The following is a 27,828-nucleotide window of genomic DNA, read 5'->3' as shown; positions in this document are numbered from 1 at the left end:
TGGAAATGAATATGATATGTTTTGCTTTTAATGTGAAATATTTCTTGATCACTTATTTGTGTTGGGAACACAACTAGAAATGAAACAGAATCATTGCCTTCAAAGAGCTCAGAGTCTGGTGGGAGCTGGTTGTCAGAGAGACAAAAGGTGATAGTATGTTGTAGTGAGAGATGCAGTAGAGAAGGAAATATCTAGATAGTGTGCCCATCTAACCTGTTCTGAGTTCAAGGAAAACTTTTTTTTTGAGATGGAGTCTTGCTCTGTTGCCCAGGCTGGGGTGCAATGGCGAGATCTCGGCTCACTGCAGCCTCTGCCTCCTGGGTTCTAGTGATTCTCCTGCCTCAGCCTCCCAAGGAGCTGAGATTATAGGCACATGCCACCATGCCCAGCTAATTTTTGTATTTTTAGTAGAGATGGTGTTTCACCATGTTGTCCAGGCTGGTCTCGAACTCCTGACCTTGTGTAATCCACCTGCCTCGGCTTCCCAAAGTGCTAGGATTACAGGCGTGAGCCACTGCACCTGGCCCAAGAAAAATCTTGATCATCGCATCCTGGTAAAGGGGAAATACGTAGACTCCATGATTAAGTGACAACAAACCATGATAGTCTTAAATCTTGCTTAAAGCAAACTTTGAAGGCTGCAGACTTGACAGGTTTTGCAGTTAGAATATTTCTACTGTATTAGTCTGTCCTCATATTGCTAATAAAGACATACCCAAGACTGGGTAATTTATAAAAGAAAGAGGTTTAATTGACTCACACTTCAGCTTGGCTAGGGAGGCCTCAGGGAACTTACAATCATGGCAGTAGGAAGAAAACACATCATTCTTCACATGGTGTTAGCAAGGAGAAGTGCCCAGCTAAAGGGGGAAAAGCCCCTTATAAAACCATCAGATCTCATGAGAACTCACTCACTACCATGAGAACAGCATGAGAGGTAACTGCCCCCATGATTAAATTACCTCCCACCAGGTCCCACCCATGACAGGTGGAGAATATGGGAACTACAATTCAAGATGAGATTTGGGTGGGGACAAAGCCAAACTATATCATCTACTGACTTAGACTTTAGATTTTATCCTAAATCTGGACTCCAGATTACAGTCCATTTCTAAGCTTTCTGACCTCAGTAAAATATAATATCTTCTCATTTAAGCAAACAAGAGCTTCCTTTGATCACTTGTGATAAATATTGTTTTTTACCTGAGCAAATATGCAGCTACAATTCATCCATCAAGACAACAGTGTAGGCAAACCTCTAATGTCATTTATAGCAGAAATGTGAATTGATCACACTGCTTAGACATAAATAGAACTCTGTGGATATTTTTGCGTCATTATATTTTTGCTATGATCCATTCAGGCAACAACATTCATTGAAATAACATTCTATTACTTGAAATTTGTGGACTTCCAACTAGAACCCAAACATAGGCAGGTGGAGGAGAGTGGCTTATTGGATGGTGGGTTCCCTGGGCTGAGAGTGAAAATCGAGGCAGCCTTCTGGCATTAAAACATAGTGATTTATAAATCTATGCCAGTCACATCACTTCTCTAGGCCTCAATTTCTCACCACTGAAACGGGGATATTATTGCTGCCTTTTGTGAGCTGCATGCCTTATAGGGTTGTGAAAATCAGCTATTCTCACAAATAAATTATTTGACATCTTTTCAGCTAAAGAGTTTGAAATGTTTGCTATTTCAAGCTACAGTGTATGAGGCAAGATGAAGCTTTTCAATGTTATTTCCTTGATGACATTGATCCCGGCCAAGAGAAGGCACTGGGTATTTGCTTAGGATCCATTTATGAAGGTCACTGCTATACTTGAGCTGGCCAGGTCTTCCTGGGCTCCATTCTCAGGGAATGGCCAGGCGACTTTGATCTGTGCATGTAGAGAGAACTCAGTGTATGGGGAACTAAAGTGGAACTTGGTGTCCGGAACAAGTCATAAAACTCTTTGTCATCGGCACTTATATTGTTATCATAAATCAACATAATAAATACTAGGACTCAAACCAAATTGCTGTCAAATAAATCAGGACTAAATTTCTCCTCATGTTTAAAGGAGGTCATTGTGTAAGTTAAAAGATTCTCAGTGTGATTTTGTTAGGGACAAACTATAATGGTAAAAGGTTAGCAGAGCCTGACTAAGTGGAAGAAGTTTACTGTCACTTGGTCTTGAGGTCAAGATCCCACAGCTGTGAATGCAGAAGGCTCCCAGGTTCAAGCCTCCCCTGGAGCAGGTGGCTTCAAACCCACCTGGGTCCCAGCCAGGCTTTGCCAAGACACATCCTCCTAGGACCGGAGTGCACTCAAACACACAGACAAGGCATTCCTTTGTGTTGTTTCACTGGTCAGTGTTGGGCCTTATCAGTCTATACTAAGCTAAAAAATAAGTATTGGAATTGTGTTTATTATCTAATACTATTACTTAATACAATAGTATTATAAAATAGACTATTGTTCTCCCAAGAGTTCAAGAAATGTCATTCTGCCATGAGGGTGTCATTGAGTGATGAATAATTCTTTATCAGGTAAGACTGACCATTGCAGTGACAGAGGGTCCATTGAGAGTCACTGATTTGGAAAGAAATTCATACGTTTAAAGAGGGCACATTTTCTGTGTTCATTAGAAACCAAAAGCTGAAACTTTCGATCAACTACTCATAATTCATAAAAAAGAAACAAATAAAACACTCTCAGATTTAGTGGACAGTAGATAGGAAGGCATAGTTCTTAAACCACATGACTTACTGGGGGACACATGTAATAAATACGTAGGCAGAAACAGCAACAAAAGATGAAAAAATAAACAAGTAATATGTAGAGTTTCAGATAGGGATGAGTGGATGAATAAAACAAAATACACAGAGAAAGAGACTATGAGTGAACCAGAGAGACTTGGGCAATGCTGGCTGAGGGGAAGGTGTGTCTGATGAGTGACACCTGTGCTCAGATTCACAGGACTAGTAGAGGAAGCCATGTGACGAAAACGTGGTCCAGGCGGCAGAAATCGCTTCTTGGATCTGAGGAAGAAAAAATGCCATGTGGTTGGGGCTTAGTAAAAAGTGGGAAGGATGAAAGTAAATTAAATCAGAGAGGTAGGCAGAGTCCTATCAAATCCAGAAGCCTCAGGTATCCTTGGAATGATAATGGTGCTGATGATGACGATGATGATTTCATGGGAAGGAATTTGAACATTTTAGGCAAAAGAGTAAAATGATGTGATTAAACAGTTGGAAAACTCTGCTTGCTCTGTGGAAAATAAGACTCTGGAGGTGGTGGGTGGGTGGCAGGGGGTACAAGACGGGAAGCAGAGAAACCAAGTAAGATGCTGTTGCAGAAATTTAGAATAGAGATGATGGGCTAGTTGGCAGCAGTAGAGATGATGTGAAGTGGAGGAGCTCAGCATATACTTTGTAGGCAGAACCAACAGAAATTCGCTGATGTATTATTGTGGGGTAGGGGGAAAGAGGCTGTTCTAGAATCTCTTCTATATATTTGTTCCCTACAACTGGGTTGCTGGTGGTACCGTTTACAAAGATAAGGGCGCCTGGGAGAGAGGAAAGGTGGAGTGGTGGAATGGGAATAATGGTAGAAATACCAGATTTTATTCTGGGTATGTGAACTTAGAGAAGTCTAGTAAGTAAATACCCAGTGGAGATGGGAAGTAGGCAGTCGCCTAGATTAATCTGGTGCTCAGTGGGGAGGGCAGAGTTGGAGATGAAAGCCTTGGAAATCATCAGCATATAGATGATGTTTAAAGCCTTAGGCCTGGCTGAGAAAACACTGCATTAATTTTCTACTTTCAACTATGTGTTTTCTGGGTTTCTATGAATCATAGTGTTTCAGAATTTAACAGGACTCTTCATAGCTTCCACTGCTGTAGGTAGATTCACATTGCATTTGGTATATGTGTTCATCAGGGTTCTCTAGAGGGACAGAATTGGCACTCAATATTAATCATCACAGCATAATACCTTAAGACGGTAGCATCTATTTCTAGATTTGTTGTGAATTGTTGATAAAATTCAGAGATGTTATATTTTATAAGAGAATTTTCCCCTGGGTTTTATGGTTGATAATGAACTTGAGAATTTCTTCTAATGCATAGTGTCAATGTGAACACATTCCTTGCATGGGGCCTAATTAGGTATCAATTTCTGCTTATAGCAGAGGGTGTGCTCCTTTTAAAGTTGGATGGGGTTTGATACCTGCCGTGTTCACAGACTTTCAGCCCAAGTTTTGAGTTTCTTTCATTTGGGAAGTTGACAGTTTGACATTATTAACAGATCTAAGTTAAGTAATACAGTATTTGAATAAACACAAGGAATATCATGCAGAAGTGGATTCATAACTCGGACTGCTGAGCACCTTCCCTTCCATCATTTTCAATAGAGGATTAATATTCAAATAACTATCATTTCTGTCAATTGAATTGCCATAGATTTTAAGATCCTCTAATGAAAGAAACTAACTTCTGAGTAATTTGTGCTTGAGAAATACGTTTGCTGTTTCTTAAAATTCAGCAATCAAAACTATATTATTACTGTTATATAATTATTTTCTTGCCATATTTTAATCATTTTTTATTTTAAAGATGGAGATAATATTATATGTGTCAGATAAGCAGACCATACCACTCCAAATATTTCTGTACGCCTTGTCTTAGGTATCGACTTCACAGTATTATGTGAGTGAATTAGTTTGTTAGGGCTGCTATTAAAGGCTACCAGAAACCAAGTGGCTTAAACAACAGAAGATTATTGTTTCACAGTTCTCAAGGCCAGAAGTCCACGACCAAGGTGTCATCAGATTGGTTTCTTCATCAGAATCTGTCCCCAGCTACTCCCCTAGCTCCTGCTGGTTTGCTGGAAGTCTTTGGTGTTCCCTGGCTTACAGAAGCAGGTTCCTGACCTCTGACTTCATCTTCATGTATCATTCTTCCTGTGTGCCTGTCTAAATTTCTCCTTTTTACAAGGATGCTGGTCATATTGGATTAGGGCTTACCCTATTGATCTTATTGTAACTTGATTACATCGATAAAGACCTTATCTTCAAATATAGTCACATTCACGTGTTCTGGGGATTGGGATGCTCACATACTTTCTGGAGGGAATACAGTTCCACCCATAACAGGGTGTAATCTCCTGTCCTTCTTTTTTTTTTTTTTTTTTTTTGAGACGGAGTCTCGCTCTGTCGCCCAGGCTGGAGTGCAGTGGCCGGATCTCAGCTCACTGCAAGCTCCGCCTCCCGGGTTCGGGCCATTCTCCTGTCTCAGCCTCCTGAGTAGCTGGGACTACAGGCGCCCGCCACCTCGCCCGGCTAGTTTTTTGTATTTTTTAGTAGAGACGGGGTTTCACCATGTTAGCCAGGATGGTCTCGATCTCCTGACCTAGTGATCCGCCCGTCTCGGCCTCCCAAAGTGCTGGGATTACAGGCTTGAGCCACCGCGCCCGGCCTCTCCTGTCCTTCTTAATGTTCCTTGTTTTTCTTAGACATTGTTAATGAACAAATCCTGAAGACATTCTCTGTTTATCTATCCATATAGGTATCCTGGGAACACATATGTAGGCCCATATTTAAAAACATCATTGATATGTTTATGACACACTTATAAAGCTGAGTCATGTCTCCAGCCCTCACCTCTTCCTTCAGTTCCAAGCTTGTGTTTGTTCCTGCCTTCCTGTCACCTCCAGCTGGATGAATAAGACATCTCAAGCTTCACATGTTCAAAACAAAGTGTTTTCCATTTTTCTCCCCAAATGTTCTTCCATCATGTTTTCCCATCTCAGTAAATGATTCCTCCATTCCCTCAAACTCTGTCCAAAGAGCCGAGCCTTCCCAATGCATCTCTTTCCCTTACTGCCTTCTGATACTTTCCACTGCTGTGTTAGTTTTATATTGCTTCTGCCAAAGTGAATTGGTACAAACTTAGTGGTTTAAGACAACACCAGTTTATGTATCTCACTGCCTCGGAACTCTGATGTAGGTTTCACTGGGCTGACATCAGACTGTCTTCAGGGCTGCATTTCTTTCTGGAGGTTCTGGGGAAGTATCTGCATCTAGGTTCTTGGCCAAATTCAGTTCCATGCCATCCTTGTGTTAGAGTCTCCATTTCCTTACTGTCTGGTGGCCAAGGATCATTCTTGACTTCCGGAGTCCACTTGTATTCCTTGGCTCATGGCTTCATTCCTCCATCTTTGGCTTTGCATCTCTCTTACCCTCTATTCTGACTCATCTCTTGCCTCTTCTGAACATACAGCTCTGGGTATAGCTGGAGAATTATCTGCTTTTACCAGCTCATCTGATTAGATTGGGTTAACCTGGATAATTCAGGATAGCCTCCCTATTTTAGGTCAACTGAGTTGTAACCTTAAGTCTATCTTTAGTCCCTTTACAGTAGAACCTTGGTGAATGTTTGATTGAGTAATTATAGGACCAGGGACTTGGGCGGGGGACATCTTTAGAATTCTTCCTCTCACAACTGCCATGCCCTCTTAGCTCTATTTTAGCAGGCTTTTCTTCTCTCCCTCCACCACTACCACCAAATTTCCAGTGACCACCGTTCCTGCATAGTTACAAAAGACTCCTCACTGGTCCCTTATATGATCTTTATGAACCATGGCATTTCAGATCCAAACAAGACTATTTCTTTATGACTCCTGTTATTCTAGATAGGGTCACATTAAATGTAACATAATACATTAAGTTGATCTTTTTAAAAACAGCACCTGCAAGATCAGGCCACTTAGATACCTCTAATGGCTTTCTTTAGTGCTTAGAATAAAATCCAAATCTTAATATGGTCTATAAGGGGCTTTTTATTCCTGCAAAAGCTCTATCTTTTTACCAGACTGTTTTACTTTCTTTATAGGACTTATCACCTTGAGAAACCATCCTCTTCATTTAGTGTGGATGTTAAATTTGTCTGTGATGCTTCAGTAGAATGTAAGACCCTTGTCTGTTTGCTACAGCTCAAATCTTCAGCACATTAACATAAACATGTGGTCATTCTGTATAATTTAAGTTGCTTTCATATGTGTATGTTCATGTAGTAAGCATGTCTTGTTGTGTGGGCACCAGTGTGCCTCTACTTAGAGTCCCCCTTGGCACTGTTAGGAGAATGAATGTGTATGTGACTAAGCCCTTGACCCCAAAGAACTTGTAGTTTCATCTGACTGTATTCCTATAATATTCTCTTGAGCTATACTGTATAAGAGTTTTTCTCATTTCATAAATTAAAGAACTTTATTTAAGATGAATTCAGCAACCTCCCCAAGGAATCCTGGTGCTATAACTAAAACTCAGAGCTATTGTTACTTGCTCCAAATACCTTTCTGCATCATACCAAACTTGTAATTATTTTCAACATTCTTAAAGCACAGGTAAATAAATTGCACAAATGTAACTGGACAAATGCTCAAGTAGGTCTTCCATCTCTAAAACCAAAAGCCAACACAAATGCCCATGAATCTCTTCTCTCTCATTTCTTCTCTGATGTACTTGGTATTATAAATGCTTCTGAAAATACAAAAGCAAATGTTTTAACAGAATATTTTTTGAGATCTTAGGACATGGGTGGTTAATTGGGTCCGGGTAGTGTCAGAGCCTTAGAATCATCTGGGGAAGGCGAGAATCAGACTTTCTAGGAGAGAGAGGAAGAACCAAGATGGGAAAAGCCAGAGGACATAAGGTAGATGGAGAAAGAATATGGACTGTATACAGAAGGGCAAGGGGACTTGCAAAGCTTGGGGTTCACATGTTGCAGGAGGAAGCTCGAGTCTTTGGAGGCAGAGCTGTGCGCAGACCCATGCTCCACAAGACATCAGCCGCGGGGCTTGACGTGAGCCACTCCCATTCTTGAATCTCCCTCATTTTTCAAATAGATCAATAGTGCTTTCCTTTCCATGGTGAATGTTGTTGATGGTATATGTAAAGAATTTTGTACTATGTCTAGATCATGGACACTGTCCAACTCATGGCAACTAGTAGAGAGTTTGTAAATTTTTCATGCCAAATGGATGGCTGTGAAGACATGGGTCACAGGTTGCCTCAGCTCATTGCTGCATAAATGAAACACTGTTTTTATTCCAGAGTCTCACTCCCCATAAACCACATTCCAGAAACTGAGACTTCAACAGTAAAAGGAGAAGAAGCCTGTGAATATGAATACTCACAAAACATCAAATAGTAAACTTCTGTGTTCTTATTTTCACCCTCTGTGACAGTGAAGTAGCCAATCATATTGAAATTTCAGAATATGCCTTAATAGTGTACACTTATTAATTAAAAAGGAAAATACCAATTCAATCTGTCAGGCAATGATTAAGTGTTTGCTATATGCAAGTAACTAGGAATATATATGCTGATTTGTTTAAAAGAGATAAAATTGAGCTACTGGAAGAAGCAGAAGCAGATATCAAATATGGAGTGTTTCCAAAATAAAACTGGACGGTAAGCTGTGTGAGGGAGGGATCACATCTGTTGCTGCCCTTCCGAAGAGTGCCTGGAACAAAATGGATATTTAATAACTATTTGTAGAATGAAGGATGAATGATAATAAAAATGAGATTCTTCTAGTAATTTGTTGGACTGTATAATAGACTTCTCTGAACTATGTATTATCATCTCAAGCTCTGTCATATAGCCTTGCCTTTTATTTTTAGGGAAAATAATCATCCTGGGTTTTGCATTTTACATTAAAATAATATGATAATAAGGCTGAATGTAGCAAACTCTATAATTAGCCATTTACTCTGAATTCCTTTGAGGCCTCTAGTTGATTTCACTGTGGAAGCAGGAATGTGGCAGGGTAATCTTGGATACTTGCAGACAGGCAAGAGGTTTTGAGAGTGATGGTGTAGCATGTGAGGTCCTGACAACGACACCAGCAATGGGTAGCCAAGTTGAACTGTGACGTTAAAATTATAATGTGGATGAACTAATTGTGTTTGTTTCATGGGATGGTTCATTGTGGGATCGATTTTGGAAACCAGAACTGTTGATGTTCGTATTGCAAAAGTAGGTGGCCAACTTTTTAATATACTAAATATAGATGGAATCTGTTCAATAGATTTATGAAGCAATGACATTTATGCTTCTATCACGATGATGAGTACGGGTTGCATTTTGAAAGTAGAGGCATAAAGGGTCAACAATTTGTTGTGATTGTTATTGTTAAGATGCCCATTGTGGAGTACCCTCTCCTAAATGCCTCTTTCTAATAGGGTAGAGAATAATCTGAGAAGCATCTTTGCTTTTAAATTACCAACCTATTCATTTCTGTTATAAAAATATTTAAATAAATCATTATTATTTATTATGTTGTAATGTGCTAGATTTTTTCCCTCATCAATTTTAGGCACAGGAGAAATTTAGAACAAAGATTGCTTCGTTCTATCAACATACATCAATATTACTTCAATATTAGCTTGAAAAATGGAAAGCAGTATTCCAGACTGTTGATTTAATATATATATATGATTTTTAAAATAATATATAATATAATATATATTTTTTCATATTATAATATATTTTTATGTGTATATATATTTAAAAAGAAAGCAAAGCTGTCTCTTGGTTTCTGTCTTTTTCAAACATGACTATTGTAAGGTTATTCCATTAGAGTCCCCAGTGGTTCAGTGTGTCACTCTGCCACCTGGAAAGACTACTGGAGGAGACTCTCTGGTCTCTGTGGCCAAAGGGCAGTGCCCTTGTTTCTTGCTTCAACTGCCAAGAGGGTGTTTGAATAGTATTATCTAATGTCATCATGTTGATTATGCATACTGACACATGTCCGTGGGGAACTTGCCTGAAACGAAATATTCATTTGTGTTGCTTTGGATTCTCAGATCTTCCCAGATGATAAAAATCACTGAGTTGGGCCGGGCGCGGTGGCTCAAGCCTGTAATCCCAGCACTTTGGGAGGCCGAGACGGGCGGATCACGAGGTCAGGAGATCGAGACCATCCTGGCTAACACGATGAAACCCCGTCTCTGCTAAAAAATATAAAAAACTAGCCGGGCGCGGTGGCGGGCGCCTGTAGTCCCAGCTACTCGGGAGGCTGAGGCAGGAGAATGGCGTAAACCCGGGAGGCGGAGCTTGCAGTGAGCTGAGATCCGGCCAGTGCACTCCAGCCTGGGCGACAGAGCGAGACTCCGTCTCAAAAAAAAAAAAAAAATCACTGAGTTCTTGGTACCAACAGTGTAAAACTCGAATAGATTTCTATCTATAATTTCCTAATTATGATTATATTGATATTGAAGTGATGCTACTGCATTGTTATGAGCCACTTGTAATGTTAAAAATTAAATTATGATGGAGTATTTTATAATAATCAAATATATTTTTAAAGAAATTATATTGTTAACCTTCTTGAGGGGAGAAATTGTATCCCATAGTGCTTTACATCCCTTTATTATTAAGGGAACTTAATTAACAGCCTGTTGGAGGAATGCCTGCCTGAGCCTTGGGAACACAGAGTAGTAGGGAGGAGGGCACTTTTCCCCACTTGGCAAAATCTTCTAGAGTGTTTGGCGGGGGCAGATTTGAGGTGAACAGGTTCTGGTGTATGTTTTGAGACATAGTACTACTATCTAGGTGCTTTCTTTAATGAGCAGTACCTAAGCACTGAAGCATATTTTAATGTGTGCCTGAGTATTTTCAGTAATTAGCTTGGCAGTTTAACTTCCCAAATAAGAATTTTGATCTAAATTAGCTTTCTGTTATTAAATTCATAATATCTCTTTGGTTTTAGATTTTAATAACTACTTAAAAGATTATTAAGAAGATCAAAAGTGATAATTTATGTAAATCCATTTTATAAACTATAAGCAGCAGATACATTTTTGTATTATTATGATATATTGTCATTTAGAAAAATATGTTATTAAAATCTTAATGAGTTGTGAGAAGTGAACAATTAAATATTAACAATTACATCTAATAAAATAATTTGAATAAATTTAAAATGATTAAGCGTTTTCAAATAGACCACATTAAAATTTAGAGATCTAAATTTTATTTTTAATAACTGGAATTAAATCTTTTCCAGTTATTTATGGCTTAATATGATGTGTCTTCCTTTCATTTTTTTCACAAAAAAATAAAATTATTATAGAACAATACATCATTTTCCATAGAATTGCAAGAAAGAGTCTATGCAAAATGGAGAAGGATGGAACCTGATCATTCCAATTAGGTCATAAAGAGAAAACAGGTGAAAATAATGCTATGGGAAAAAGAAACAATGTGATACTAGCTTTCCTGTCATTCTCAAATATTTTGTTGCTCAACATTATGTTTATGTGAAATATGGGTATGCATGTTCTCGTTTATACATCTGTGGATACAAACACATTATTCACATAGTTCTTAGTTATACATTCAGAGATGTGGCATCCTAAGATATTTCGACATCTGTATATATAGTATTACTAAAATAGAGTATCATGTATAAAAAAAAAGTCCTTGCTGTTTTATGCAAGTCAAATTAGAGTATTTGTCAGATTTAGAATTCTTTGTATTCATTTAATTTAGCTCTTTACCTGTGAGCTTCCCTTGTCACCAGGAGGCAAGCACTCATGGACGACTTCACAATGTCTGCTGGTACCTTCTTCCCACCGCACTTTTACCACCAATGCTCTCGTTACCTCCCGATTTCTGTGCTATTTATTACTACTACGCTAATTTACTAACATCATTGTCAGGAAATGTTCTGCCCAATAATTTTGAAATACAATTTCCTGGACTAGTCTTTTTTTTTTTTTTTTTTGAGACAGAGTCTTGCTCTTTTGCCCAGGCTGGAGTGCATTGGTGTGATCTCGGCTCACTGGAACCTCCGCCTCCCAGGTTCAAACAATTCTCTTGCCTCAGCCTGCCAACTAGCTGGAATTACAGGTGTGCACCACCGCGACTGGCTAATTTTTCCATTTTTAGTAGAGATGGGGTTTCACTATGTTGGGCAAGCTGGTCTTGAACTCCTGACTTCAAGTGATCCACCTGCCTCAGGCTCCCAAAGTGCTGGGATTACAGGCGTGAGCCACCATGCCTGGCCTAGTCTTCATATAAAAGATTTGCACACATATTAGCACAATTATTTGCCTACAACACACAATATACTTAATCTGTGGAAAATATTTGATAGGTATAATACATAGTTTTTTGTTGTTGGTTTTTTTGTTTGTTTGTTTTAGTTTTAGTGTACCTCACATATTGCTTAGAATTTAGGTGTCAGCAAATGTTTTTCCCATACTTGACACAACAATGTGTCCACAAATTTGCTGTGTTAGCATAGGTATATTCATCCGTAAGTAGGTAAATACTTCAGTGATTGCCTTGGACATTGACAGTGTCAGCTGAGGAAAACTCTAGATGCTAGATGGAGGAATGGAAATTTAAGTCACATATTTTAATCATAGATAATTTAAATTCAGATCCTTTTTTTTTTTTTTTTTTTTTTTTTTTTGAGACAGAGTCTTACTCTGTTGCCCAGGCTGGAGTGCAGTGGTGTGATCTGGGCTCACTGCAAGGTCTGCTGCCCAGGTTCACGCCCTTCTCCTTGCTCAGCCTCCCTAGTAGCTGGGACTACAGGCACCCGCCTCCACACCTGGCTAATTTTTTTGTGTGTTTGTTTTTTTTTTTTTAGTAGAAACGGGGTTTCACCGTGTTAGCCAGGATGGTGCTGATCTCCTGACCTCGTGATCTTCCTGCCTCAGCCTCCCAAAGTGCTGGGATTACAGGTGTGAGCCACAGCACCCGGTCCAGATCCATATTTATAGTTTTGGTTTATAATTGGATAAAAATCATTTGTGGTCTCAATATTTGGGACTTGATAAAAGTAGGTACCTTGATGCATTTTGGAGCCACTTCTTAACTTTGGAATTCTGAGTGTAACCCAAGTATTAACTCTATGGCCATAGAATGCCATCAGAAGAGCAGAAGAAACTTCCACTTTTATGGTTCCTGGGCATGCAATAAGACTCAAGAAATTAGATAGCCAAATCAGTGTTCCATGTCTCATCACCAGAATATCAAGCGTCCTGGCCTGACAACCCCAAGGGAAAGTCTAAACTTCGTTTTCGTAATCACTTTTTCATTTTTCTGACTTTTCACTGAATTGTACTCACAGATATAAATCTAACCTTTGATCTACATGGACCTCATGAATAACTACAAGTTCTACTTGTTTGGGATTGTAAGAACTAGCAAAAGCAAAACAAACAAAAAAACCCAAATCCTCTGCCAGTCATGGATGTCACATTTGAGAAGAAATGCTATATATGGCAAGAACTATTATGGGCAACTTCAAAGTTTCATACACAAAAGGAGTTACTTTTTCAAAACTCCAAATGTGGTCATTAAATAAATGTGTAAATATATTTATAACTACAGAAAAGTTCTAGAAGACACAAGCTTCCAAAAACATCTGTTAGAAATAAAATACCTGTTCAAGATGAAGTTTACTAGGGCAGTTAACTTTTCTCCTGTAGCACTTATTATAATTTTTTTTTTTAGTTTTCCAGGAAATACTGCTATGTTATCATGAACTCCTTGAGTAGATTGCCCCATGTATTTTTGATGTTGCTGTAGATGTTATGATTTGGATCTGTGTCCCCACTCATATCTCGTGTGGAATTGTGATCCCCAAGTGTTGAAGGTAGGGCTTAGTGGGAGGTGACTGTATCATGGGGGTGGTTTCAGATGGCTTAGTACCATCTTCCTGGTGCTGTCTTGTGATAGAGTTCTCGTGACATCTGATGAGATCTGATGGTTTAAAGGTGTGTGGCAGTTCCCTGCTTGCTCGCTCTCTTTCTCCTGCTGCCATGTAAGACGTGCCTTGCTTCCCCTTCACCTTCTGACATAATTGTAAGTTTCCTGAGGCTCTCCAGCCATGTGGATCTGTGAGTCAGTTAAACATCTTCTTTTTAATGGATTACCCAGTCTCAGGTAGTTCTTGATAGCAGCATGAGAACGCACTAATACAAGATGCTTACTTTTCATGTTTTTTGACCCAACTGTTAATGCATATTCACTATAATAAATATTGAGGTTTTACATTTACACTTGTTTGTGAAATCTTTTGGTTAAGTCTTATATTTTTCATCAGTTTTCATGGAGAAGCTCTTCATCTTCAATTCGTATATTAAGACTATAAGAAATAGACACTTCCTCCTTTCCCTCAACTTGTAAGCCCTCCCATAGGAGGCTTAATGAAAAGAAAGGTGATATGTGTTTCCTCTTATTTAAGGAGGCGCAACACTATACCATTTAAATATAATCAGATAAAGGATTTTAAAATGTGTATACAGTATCAACCTTGATTACCTTTAGAATAGTTGACAAAACCATGGTGGTAAAGAATTGCTTAGTGGGATTACTGGGTAGGAGACCCCCCTGGAGTCCTGTCACCCCTAGGAACTTACCTGATTCTTAGGGAGCTGGAATTTCTCCTCATCAGCACTTATCTCCCTTGGTTGTGGTATAGATGGAGAATCTGATTTATCATTATCATATGAACCCAATGAGAACATGATGTGGTGGTTGTTAGCCATGGCTCCTAGAAGACAAACTTAAAACTTGGTAAATGATTATAGATAGGTCTCTCTAGTGGTTAAGAACACAAACATGATTTTGGACAAATTATTTAACTTCTCTGAATCTGTTTCCTCATTTATGAAATGAGATCATAATAGCTTGCCTCATTGGATGCACACAGAAAGAATGATAACATTTTACTTTAAGGCTAAACTGTTTTTTGGATACAACAGCAGCAAAAATACAGCTGTTTTTATCATGTGAGAATATGGAAAAGGGTAATTTCAGTGATATGGGAAATGAGTTCTCCTCATTATTCCGCGGTGAGTTGCCTTCTCAGTAAAATACCAGCTCTACTTATCTTCATTGTTATTATTATCTTTTTAAAGAATATTCGCAGCCAGGCTTCGTGGCTCATGCCCATAGTCTCAGCACTTTGGGAGGCCAAGGCAAACGAATCACTTGAGCCTAGGTGTTTGAGATCAGCTTGGGCAATATGGCAAAATCCTTTTCTACAAAAAATACAAAAATTATCTGGGCATGGTGGAACACACCTGTAGTCCATCTACTTGGGAGGCTGCAGTGGGAGCATCACCCGAGTCTGAGAGGTTAAGGTTGCAGTCAGCAGTGATCACACCACTGCACACAAGCCTGGGTGACTGACACCCTGTTTCAATAACAAGAATATTCCCTAATTCGGAATGCTTATTTGTGAATTAAGAAAAGCACATTATTGGCTAAGGCCAAATTGTAAGCTTAGAGCAAGAAATAGAGAACATAACACAAATCTGTAGAGCTAAATGAGCCTTAAATTTTTCATCCAGTCCATCATATATGTCAGCAGCTTTGAAATACCAAGGAATCCTCTCATTCCAGATGGACTGGGTAATAAAGGGAGCAAACTCAGTATTTAAGAGCTTTACAAAGCTGTAAGCAAAGCCTGTGGACATCTAAACATTGATTTGAAATAATGCAATCTCAGTTCTAGAACCAACTTAGGCTGTAACAGACACGGAAGGGCTCCATTTTTAAGATACCGATATATAGGCACTGTTCAGAAATAGAGGTGTATTCAACAAGTCTTATAGAAAAGTCTTCAAAATTCTAGAAGAACAACGTGCTATATCTACAAATGATGAGTTCTGGAGCCTGTTGTGATTCACATCGGTTTAATAAACAGTGCTGCCATATCTGTGAGCAGCATCCTTTTATCGTCAGAGATTCCGCTGGACTTTTTTGGGTTCTCGCTGCCTGTCCTGCTGCACACACACCAAACCTCACCATAGTACAAAGAACAAATGAGAGCTTGTTCTCAGGCAGTCAAGAAAAAATGGAACAAATATACTAGAATTCATGAAAGATTGATTGCTAACAGTTTAAACACTGCTATCAGTTAAAAAAATGCTGATAAGCAAACAAAAAGCACAAAGAGAACACTGGAGTCCTAGAAACAGGGGAATGCCAGTCATGTTCAGCCTGTTTGTCCACCTGTAACCCTCACCTCCAAGGAAGCACCTTTAACTGCTATCCCCTACACATCTGAACTTCCCAAGGCTGTAGGAAGTTAACTCTTTAAAGGACAAAATATCCCAGCCTAAATGTAAGGGATTTTTGTAATACCCAAGGCAAATATATCCTACAGGGAATGGTTATACAAAAACATGTATATAGTTATGCTTTGATGTATCGAAATGTGATATGTCTTCAAGAAATTACTCATTTGTTTTATTTCTCTTTGCACAGAAATATTTTTAAAGTAGTCTCTTTGGCTAGTGCCTTAGCCAAGCACATTGTGAGAAGAACTTAAAATGCTCGGTCATGTGCCTTTTCTTATTGGTATTCCTTAGGTGCCTCGGCCAAGGGCAATGACATAATACCTAAGCCCAGTCAAAGAAACAGGGCCCACTCTGTCTTGACAGAGTATTATTCATGATCACCACTTTACATAAATGTTAAGGGATATCAAGTAAAGACATGAGCTAAATATGCAAAAAATTGAAACAAATGCCACTCTTAATGCTGGGTGATTAGGATGCAGTATTCTTAGTAGTCAAACAAGTCGAGTTATTTCTTAGAAGACAGTGCCTTAAATTTATGCCTGAGATCTAGAAAAGGATGAAATATGATAGATGCTTTCCGCCTGCTAATAAACAAAAAATATTCCCAGTTCTGCCATAAAGATACTCTCAATTTGTAATTTTAAATTTTGCATTCTGCAAAGGCGCACATGCCTATGTGCATGCGTGAATGTGTCTTGGAGAAAGAGATTACTTTAAAAGTGAGATCCTGCATTTATTATTGATATTATTTGGAAATAATATATATTTATAGTAGAACTGATGCATCGTGGCATTTTAGGAGGCAGTGGTGCTGATTCCATATAGCAGATGTGTTTCTTTACCTCTAATTAATTAATACATTTTTAAAAGTCTGTTCTAAGTTAATTTCCTGGCAATCATTGTCGTTGTGTATTTGATAACTTGATGGAGATTGCCGTCTTTAAGCTTTTTAATCCCAAAAATATAAAATCATGTGAATTTCATGATTGATAATTTACAACATCAGGTATGCCAGTGGGTTTAAAGTTGAACTATTACCGAGATGGTCAACTATACATTCCATTTGAGAAACCCTGTTTTGAATACAGTGAAATTAATTTCATGCCAGGGTAGAGAGCTGCTTCTGAAATCATTTTGTCTTCCTCATCTGTCATTGAGTGAGCTTTAGTTTGAGGCACCAATTGAAGGAAGGCATGTGAGGTCTCAAATAAGAGGTTTATACCCTGCTAAAGCAAATAATAACCAGAATATATATTATTAATAGATTTAATAGACCCTACACTGCTAGTACAGACTTTGAATTTACACTGGATTCAGGGATATTAGCTAGTGTGTGTGATGACACGTACATCTAGTCTCTTAGTACCAAAAGTCCTGTTTTTGAGTCTGTCTGACACTTGATTTCAAGAGTTTAAGGCAGCAGCAGGCAGCACTGGGGTTTCAGTTGTATCTGAGTACTTGTCACTACAAGGGCCCTAGGCAAAAGTCCAGCATTGTTTGTTTGACTTCCTTCCTCATCCCTTTTCCCCATTTTTTTTAACCACCTCCTGCAATCCATTTCAGCAGCGATAACTGTTGGATTACAAATAAAAGATGAGCTGGCCCTAAAAATATTACTCCTTGCAAGGATTTAATTGCAAAAGAATCTTTGTGTTGGAGCTTCCCCATGTCCCTTGGAAGGCAGACTCAGTAATTTGGCTGTCAATTGTGTGTAATTTTATACCTTAGCGTCTGGAAGGATAATAAGTAGAATTACAGAGTTTTACACTGAAATGCTGATTATCAGAAAATAAGAAGCCACAATTTCAGGAGTCATGTCTTTTAAAGTCTCTCCTAAATATCAAGTTTTGTTAGCATAAACATTTTAACTGTTAATATTAACTTATTTGTAAATCACTACCAAGTCACCCATTTCATGTTAAAGCTTTTCTGTGTTAATGCTACTTATTCTTCCACCCCTCTGTCCATATGAGTAGATAAAATTTGCCAGGACATGAACATTATGAACATCTTGTAGGTTTTGTTTCTGTGTGTTTGTTTATTTGTTTTTTGTGATTATTTGTCCAAAGGGCCACAACATAGTCAATTATTTTAACGTTAATGATACCACAGCAAATAGTGATTCCTTTACACTTTAGTTCTACTTTTATTTTGTAAAATGTAAAAATCCTTCATTTTCTTTAAGATGAAAATTGGCAACAATATTGCTAGAAACCTTTGAAATTGATTTTTTTAAATCAAGAACAGTTAGTAGGTAAATAATATTCCTGTTTTTATATGTGCATGCCTGTTATAGCTTTCAAAAATCTAGGATATAAAATAATTTAGAACCCTTTTAAAAGCAGAATATACATACAGAAAAATGTTGGTTTTTGCTCTAATGGTAAAAACTGCAATTACTTTTGCACCAACCTAATATATTCCAGCAAATGCGGCTTGCTCACTGTTATGTGTGTGAGACTCAGTCCTAATAGTGTGTGCGGTTTTACATGGTTTACTTTGCTGAATAGTATTTCACTGTGTACATATATTATACTATATTCATTCTAGTGACTGGGCATTTCTGTAGTGTTCAGTTGGGACTGATATGAGCATTATAAGAGATGTCTTCTGGTATACTTAGGTGCACATTTTTTAGTTTGTGGCATTATCGAGTAGAATTGCTGACAAATATTCCCACTTACAGTTCTATGAAAGTTCCAGTAACACCCAGTACTTGCCATTTTGGGCATTATCTAGCTCTCTAAATTTTTATCATTCTAATGAGTACTTAGTGGCATCCTATGGTGGTTAAAATTTTGTACGCTGGTGAGTAGTGAAATTGATTGTCGTATTAGTCCATTTTCATACTGTTATGAAGAAATACTGGAAACTGGGTAATTTAAAAGGAAAAAAAGCTGTAATGGACTCACAGTTCCACATGAGTGGGGAGGCCTGACAATCATGATGGAAACTGAAGGAAGAACAAAGACATGTCCTACATGGCAGAAGGCCAGAGAGCATATGCGGGGGAACTGCCCATTATAAAACCAGTAGATCAAGTGAGACTTATTCACTATCATGAGAACAGCATGAGAAAACCCAACCCCATGATTCAGTTACATCCCACTAGGTCCTGCCCATGACACATGGGAATTACGGGAGCTACAATTCAAGATGAGATTTGGGTGGGGCAGAGCCAAACTATATCAATTGTCTTTTCATTTATTTATTGGCCATATGGGTCATGTGGTTGTTTTCTTTTGTACAGTGCTTGTTAAGTATTTTACCCTTTTTCTATTGGGTTGTCCATTAATGTCATATTACATTGCATTTCAGACTTACGCATATACAGAGAGAGAATGAAAACATCTTATCCCATTAGTATACTTTCACTTTTCTGATGGTGTCTTTGATAAACAGACTTTCTCAATTTTAATATGGCCCAATTTATAACTTTTTAATATTCTGTCATGGTTAGCTCATTTTGCGTCCTGCTTAAGAAAGCCTTGGCTACTCCAAGGTCATGCATGCGCTGCATGTAAGCATTTTCATTTAATCTTTCACATCTAGCCCTTCACTCCAGATGGAATTGATTTTTTTTTATTTTTTGCAACTGGGGTCAAGTTGCATTTTTTTCCAACAGCTGAAGGCACTATCTTTCCCTCTGCATAGCAGTGTCATATTTCTTGTAAATCAGGTGTATGTGTGGCTTGGCATCTGGTTTCTCTTCTGCTCCACTGTTCTGTTTGTCTCTCCTTACATGGATACCATGCAATCTTTATGACTGCAGTTTTCTAGTCCGCCATGTTATCTGGTAGGCTGTCTTCCAGATTTGTTCTCTTCCTTTAAGACTGCTTGGTCTTCTTAGCTCTGTGCATTTCTATATAAATTTTAGAATCCACTGTCCATTAACTCAGGCCCCTTACTCCCCAGAAAAGCATGCTGAGGTTTTGATTATAATTTTTTGGTAGATATTTGGTTGTTGTTTTGATCAAATTGAGGGCTTTCCCCCACTATTTTTGGTCTACAAAGATTTTTTTTGTTGTTGTTGTTTTGTTTTTTTACTTAATACTGTTGAACTTTGTCAAGAGTAAATATTTTTGCATCTTTGGGATTTCCCTTAAACCACTATTACGATTATCTCACAATGTTGATTTCATTCTACTTCTTTCCTGGAAACACTAAAATGAACCAAAAATACAAGAGGATTGAGAATAAAATTCCATTTACAATAATACTAGGAAATAAATCAGCCACAAACTTATATGAAAGAGATATGTGAGTTTAGACATCTCTTCCCAGATACCATACAGTATGCATATTTCATTTTAGAAAAAAGAAGAAGAAGGAAGTAAGGAAGGCAGAAGGAAGGCAGGCAGAAAGGAAGGAAGGCAGGAAGGCAGGCAGGAAGACAGGAAGGCAGGCAGGCAGGAAGGCAGGCAGGAAGGCAGGCAGGAAGGCAGGCAGGCAGGAAGGCAGGCAGGAAGGCAGGCAGGCAGGAAGGCAGGCAGGAAGGCAGGCAGGCAGGGAGGCAGGCAGGCAGACAGGAAGGCAGGCAGGAAGGAAGGCAGGCAGGAAGGCAGGGAGGAAGGCAGGCAGGAAGGCAGGCAGGCAGGAAGACAGGAAGGCAGGAAGGAAGGCAGGAAGACAGGCAGGAAGGCAGGAAGACAGGCAGGAAGGCAGGAAGGCAGGAAGGCAGGAAGGAAGCATTCCTTCCTTATAGGTTCCTGAGTCATAATCCTCAACTGAAACATTGAGTTCTGAAGATATGAGGGGACACAGGAGAGACAGGGAACTCTATGAAGGACAAGCTCCAACAGGAGAAAATAATGTCAGGGTTTGGGGGGTGGGTAGCATAAGAACTACATTTTCAGCTACCAGCTGCTTTCACTTTTTTTCATACTTAGAATTGCTCCCCTCCCCAATCTGTTACCAAGCAAAAGTCAGGCCAAGATAAGGTTGCTATAATTCAAAAATAAGTAATAAACTGGAATATTTAAAGTAAGATAGTGGGTTGACATTGTCCAAAAAAAGTAAGAAAGAAATCAAAAAGAGAATAAAGGAACACAAAAATAATATACAAAAGGCAGAGAAAGTATAACTGCAGAAACATAAAATTACCCTCAGGAGATGTCAGAGAAAGTTAACCATTTTTTATATCTTAAAGAAGTTTAAAATTATGAACAAAAATGAAAAAAAAAGAAATCATTATACGATAGAGGAGGCCTGAAAGGAGTAACAAATGAGCTGGCAAAGATTATTCAAAAATAAAGAAAAAAAGAAAAAGAAAACTATTGCTGAAATGAAACCATGTTAGAAGCATCAAGCAGACAGTACAGAAATAAACAGAACTGGTGTGAGGAAATAAAGCAGAAGAGAGAAAAAAAAAAAGGCAATAGATGTGGAAGAGAGATAACCAGGAGCTAATATATGGGTTGTTATTTTTACAATAGTTCTCACCTGGGAAAGTAATTTTCTTACAAGAGCGATATATCAATCTGGCTTTTTAATTCTGTTCTGCAGTTTTCAGTGTCAGAGGTAACTGAATGATTTCTTCCAAATTGTGAGTGAGGAAAAGTGTGATCCCAAAGTTGTATAACCTTCTAAGTAGGGCACAATTCCAGCGATGCCTTCACAGAGAATGATGGTGAGTTGTGCTAATGGAGGTACCACGAACATTCCATTCTAGGTGAAAAATGCCTCTGAGGGTTACATGGGGACATTGTAACCCTTTGTAACCCCATTGTAAATGGGGACATTTGTGTGCCTTACAGGTAATGGAAAATCCTCTTAAACATGCATTAACAGGAAAGACAGGCACCTGTGAACTTTCTTGCAAAATTGCCTTAAAGCCAACATAGTGTCAATACCTAAGTAAAGGTGAATAAAGACTCTAGGTCTAGACAAGCAATCGTATAAAATGTGTTAAGTGCGTCCCTGTAAGAGACCACCTGAGCAGGCTTAATGTGAGCAACACAGCTATTTATTCACTTGGGTGCAAGTGGGCTGAGTCCGAGAAAGGTGTCAGCAAAGGGTGGTGGGATTATCTTTAGTTTATAGGTTTGGGATAGGTGGCAGACTTAGGAGCAATTGTTTTGAGGGCAGGGAATGGATGTTACAAAGTGCTTTCTCAAGGGCAGGGAGGATATATCCTACAAAGCACATTCACAAGGGCAGGGAGGGTGTATCCTACAAAGTACTTTTACAAGGGCGGGGGAATATCACGAAGTACATTATCACAAGGGCAGGGGAATGTCATGATGGCTTGACCATGGTGCAGCCAGCTCAGAGGACCTTACAAAAAGGAGAATGGATTTGATGCTGGAAGTATATGGAATAAGGACTACCCGGTACTTTAACAAAGTATGTACTCTGAATTTTTAATAATCTTGTATGTTTTTGAAAAAAATTGACAGGGCTGGGCGCGGTGGCTCACGCCTGTAATCCCAGCACTTTGGGAGGCCTAGGTGGGCGGATCACGAGCTCAGAAGATGGAGACGATCCTGGCTAACAGAGCGAAACCCCGTCTCTACTAAAAGTACAAAAAAAACTAGCTGGGCGTGGTGGCAGGCGCCTGTAGTCCCAGCTACTCGGGAGGCTGAAGCAGGAGAATGGCATAAACCCGGGAGGCGGAGCTTGCAATGAGAGATCGCACCACTGCACTCCAGCCTGGGCGACACAGCAAGACTCCGTCTCAAAAAAAAAAAAAAAAAAAAAAAATTACAAAATCTTATTTTTAAGAAGTCACCTTGTTTAATTCTTATCTGAACTAATACTAAATACAGCCCTTGTCAAATGTAGACTAGTGTTTCCTTTCAATGCCATCCAGTATTATCCTAACCATTTACATTTGTATATTGTTTTAGAATTGAAGAAAGTACTTCTGCAGATATCATCTAGTTAGTACTCACAGCAACCTAATTCCACTGGGGCATTTCCTCTGTGTTAAATAACTTGTCCCAGGTCATCTAATTATAAAATGTGGACCTGGGATGCATTTGGTACACAGGTCAATAAAAAGTGCTTAAAATACTTTGCGGAATTTATGTTTTTGGAAGCTGTGGCTATAATAGAAAGAATCAGGTAAAAGACTCAAAGGAGTTGTTTGAGGTACTATAATAGCTGGGAGTGGGTGGGGATGGATATCATTATATAAAATTTAGCTTCAAAGTCCATATCTAGCAAGTTCTCTTTCCTGTGAGCCTTTTGGGTTGGTTAGATTTTGCCATTTTGTACTCTCTTTGAATTGTAATCTGTTTCAAAAAACCAAATAATTTGAATAAACTTATTTTTTGAACAGCTGTTCATCTTTGAAACCAAAAGTGGACTGGCTTTGAATATGAACTCTAAACAATCTTGAATCTGCCTCTTGCTTTTGAATTAATCAAGGAAATAAAGTCTGCTTTGAGTTTGATAATAATTTCATGATCTTTTGTTGTTCTTGTTGTTGTCTTGTCTGTGTGTGTGTATGTGTTTTAATGTGAACATGCAGATAGCTAAGAATCCAGATACATTCAAGGCAAAGGAAGATTAGAAAACTAGAATTTGCCAGGCAGGCTAGTGGGAGGGTCCTTTTGTGATGAAATGTTGCATAAATAATGCCAATGGGGGTCTAAATTCACTGTTGCCATGGAGACCTTTGTGCCTGGCTGAACTCTATTCTTTTCTCTTTTAAGACAGCAACCACTGGGCTTGTGGTATCTCTGATATGTCTTGCTTTGCTTTCTCTTAAACTGTTTGCCAGTGAAAGCAGAAATTACCATAGGCTAATTCAGCCTCCTGACTTTTTTGAGGCTGTTCTTCCCTCCCTTCTCGGTTTTTGAGCTGCTCTGTGGTTCCTTTTAGCCATGGTGCAGGGAGGCAGGAGGAGGTGGGTAGGATGCCAGGAACCGCCCGCTCCACAGCCCGGGGAAGGAGGGAAGAGTAACCCTTCGTCTTTGGGACTAGTCGTCTTGTTTGCCTAGACTACAGTTTTCAAGTATTTAAGGACCATTTATTTCAAAACGTACAGCAAAGGTAAAAGACAAAAAGTGAAAACTAACTGTATTTGGTTTTTCAGTGCTTTCTTATGAATGTTGTTTTTGTGATCATTTTAACTAAAGTTTTAAAAATGCAGGTTAAAGTTATGTGTAGAAAATATGGTAAGAATTTATTTCTGACCTCACAGTTATCAATTTATTCAGCATCTGAACATTGAAATTGTAAAGCCAAATAACCAAATTAAACAGAAAGTGGGTGTAAGAATTCCTGGGCCATTTCCCTATTAACTAACCATTATAACCATTTAATTATTGCTTTTAGTGAGACTTCACATGTCATAGATATATACTTTAGATTTTATGAAAGTTATGATTATCCATGTAAATAATCACTTACAATTCTGTGAGAATTAAGTAAGAGTTAATTTGGAAATTGTAGGTCTTTTTTTTCCCTTTGATGCACAATTAAAGGAATAACCCCATCCAGAAAGAAATTATTCATGGAGAGTAAAGGAAAAAAAATCACCCAACTAGCGTCACCATGTAAAGTAGCCAAAAATTCAATATACTGGGCAACTAACTTGGTGCATAGCTTTCTCTTTTTGGCAGAAATTATATGCTTCTCAGTGATAAGTTTATACTAGAACTAGAATACAATAATTACATGTTTTGATCACTCTAAATGGTGCAGGTGTAAATAAGATGCACACACCCCTTAATTACAGAAAACCTTTACCAAGTGTTTCCAGATTGCTTTTATTCAAATAACTCATTGAGAAAATTGTTGCCCAAAATTTACAATGACTTCATAGATTTCACCTGTGCCACCACTGTAGCTAAAAAATATATATTTGAGATACCCAACAGATTAAAGAAACAAATTGATGTTTTGAAACCAGTGATTGAATAAAATGACAATCTATGGAATTATATTTTAGATTGCTATATATTTAAGATAGCTGTACCTTGTAGAATTGTGAGTGCAGTAAAATGGAATGCCTCAGATTCTTTAGTATTTATAAAACCTTTATTAAAAAGTCTTTAAGTATTTATCTTTAAACTTAAAGTTTTTTCAAATGGATAATAATAGTGAGAGAAAATGATTTTCACCTTAATTTTGACAAACATCAGAAAAAACTTATGTTTGATTAATACTATTTGAAATTTCAGTGACTAAGTTATAAACTAATTAGAAGAATGACCATGTTAACTTAAAAATGATTTAGTTTTATCAGAAATATATTGTCATGTTTTAATATATTAATTGCCTAGCCATGGATATTTTTATTTTAAAGAAATTAATGAAGGAAGGCATATATTACTCTGAGAGCATCTCTTATTAAATATTTCATTTCAACTAATTATTAAATAAATGTAAAAGTTTATGTTTATCGTCTTAAAGCTAAGAAGTCTTTTTATTTTTAAGGCGTGAAAGTCAGTCTCAATGGTATGGATTTAGAAAGTGATTTAAGAAAACTTTGACCTTTGGAAGTGTTTTCCATATTGACTGTAATTTAATAATATTGCTGAACTATAAAAGTAAATGACTATGAAGTCTCACCTTAGGAATACAGTGTTTGGGTGCTTATACTTTCTGTAAATCAATCTAATAGATTTACATGACATTAAGTCTTCAACTTCAAACAGTATTTGCATGTGATCCAAATAAAGAGTTTAAAAACACAATTAAGTTAACTCATTGGATGCTATGATTCTGATTGCCCATTCCCTTATATTTCAGAACGTAAGTATTTTAAATTTGAACACTTAAAATTTTTTTTATGTGGATATATCTGAAAATGTACTAAGTAGACTCTTTAGGTGGCATTTTAAACAAAAGCAGAGAGTCAAACGTGTGATAAAAAAAATTGTGAGAATTTTCTAATGCCATGTTACAAAATCTTTTCTGGAGTGTTTTACTCATGAATTGTATCTGCATAATTAACAAAAAATAAGTTTCAATTGTTTAAAAATATATATTTGCCCATTTTACTCATAAATTTTATCCACACCATAAAGAAAAAAAGAATTTTCATTGTTAAATATATGTGTATTTGTCCAGACAATTCCAGATCTGGTTCAACTCTTATATGATGATAATGGCCGCATTGGAGAATCCTAGCTAATAAGTCTGACCAAAAGTTCCAGTTGGAATGGTGTGGGAACAAAGATGTATGTTTGTGTTTCCACAAGTACCTTATTAACATGTGAATTCTGATTTAGAGTTGTGTTTTGTGGCTATTGTAGAAGTCTTATATTTTGCATTCAAAACATCTTGCATTCAACAATTTTTTTTTAAGTCCTTCCTCTGTTCTCAGTATTGAATTACCACATATAAAAATGGAAGAGACGTTCCCTAGGGATCAAGAACTAAAAAGTCTGGGGGGATGCAGATGTGAGAACTAGTACCTGGGATGTAGTAAAGGAACCGCTGTACTGGTGCCATGGCCAAGGAGAGCATGAACAGTGCGATAGCTTATATGATGCATTTAAATGTATTAGGTCCTCCCCATGTGTCTGAGATGAATAAATATTAAGTGACACACAAAATAACCTTTAATAAATGAATATAAAGATTATTTTTGAATAGCAGGCAAAGGAATCCTATGAAAATGTAAATCCTATCATGTTACTACTCTATGCAGAGTGGAAGTCCCTACGGTAGCCAACAAGGGCCGCTGTGCTCTGCCACCTGCCACCCAGCCCTCCCACGCCTCCCAAGATTGTTTCCTCCTCTCACTTTTTGCTCCTGCACAGGGGACTCCTCACCTCTCCTAGAACATGCCCCCAGAACTTAGATTTTGCATTTTCTGTTGACTTTGCTTGAAACACCATCCTAGCCCCTCCTTTCTCCCCACCTCCCAGCCCAGACATACATACGCCTCACCTCCTCATTCTTTCCCATCTTTTCTGTAATGTCACCTTGTCAATGATGTCGTTCTCAATTATTCTACTTAAATTGTCTCCCCATCATCTTATTTTCCTGAATTACTTTTTTTTTAATTGCCTTTACCACAGGTAGCTCTGTGTAATCTGTTTATTTGGTTGACTGTCTGTTTTCTCCATTAGAATGTAAACTTCATGAGGGCAGGGGTTTTTGTCTGACTTTTTTCATTGATGCATTTCTAGCACTTAGACTGTGCCTGGTATTGAACAAACAAATGAGAATCTGATATAGATATATTATATTTACATGTGTATGTATATAGATAGTGTGTGTGTATACACATACATTTTTTTCTAGCATCAAATATATAGTGTTCTTTTTCCCTTGATTAAAAAAGCAAAATGGATGCAGTAGTGAGTATTGAAAGTTATCACTTGCAACCACTTATTCTGTCTTAAGTAGGAGAGAAGTGGTCAGTCACAGGCAGCAGATTCACAATTGCTTATCTTCCAACACCCTTCTTATTCTGCATCGGAGCAGAATAAGACCTGAGAATTTCCCTTCTGTGGCATGATATATTATATCAGACAGACTCTAAGTGAAACAACCTTAAATCTTGTCTCCTGTTACCACCCTCCAGCTGTGGAAATGTCCCAAATGCCTTCGACTTCTGTGGGCTCTGCCTGCTCCTTCCTTCCAGTGGGAAAAGCATGGCCATTATTGTAATACCTCAGCTCTCCCGAAGGTTTTGTGATTTGTCTGCATTTCCTCCAAAGTATGTTTTCAACAAAGAACACATAAAGAAGTATATATAATTTCTAAAATACTAAATCATGTATTTCGTTATGTTTCTATCCTCTATTAGCATGAGAAAAATGATTC

General features: G+C 38.0%; 1 protein-coding gene across 9 annotated transcripts in view; it reads left to right on the top strand.

Moving 5' to 3' along the window:
• CTNND2 (catenin delta 2) overlaps nucleotides 1–27,828 on the top strand; it is a 931,128-nt gene that overhangs the window by 291,219 nt on the left and 612,081 nt on the right. For 3 of the 9 annotated variants that reach the window (XM_073993152.1, XM_015451217.4, XM_045394726.3), the window contains exon 1: nucleotides 24,020–24,096. The exons of the other annotated variants lie outside the window; for them this stretch is intronic. The gene's annotated coding sequence lies outside the window, so the exon portion shown is untranslated. Of the gene's footprint in view, nucleotides 1–24,019; nucleotides 24,097–27,828 lie in introns of those variants that run through there. 9 annotated transcript variants of the gene reach the window in all.

This window comes from Macaca fascicularis, chromosome 6, assembly GCF_037993035.2.
Source record: "Macaca fascicularis isolate 582-1 chromosome 6, T2T-MFA8v1.1".
Lineage (NCBI taxonomy): Eukaryota > Metazoa > Chordata > Mammalia > Primates > Cercopithecidae > Macaca > Macaca fascicularis.
This window is presented reverse-complemented; position numbering and strand designations above follow the sequence as displayed.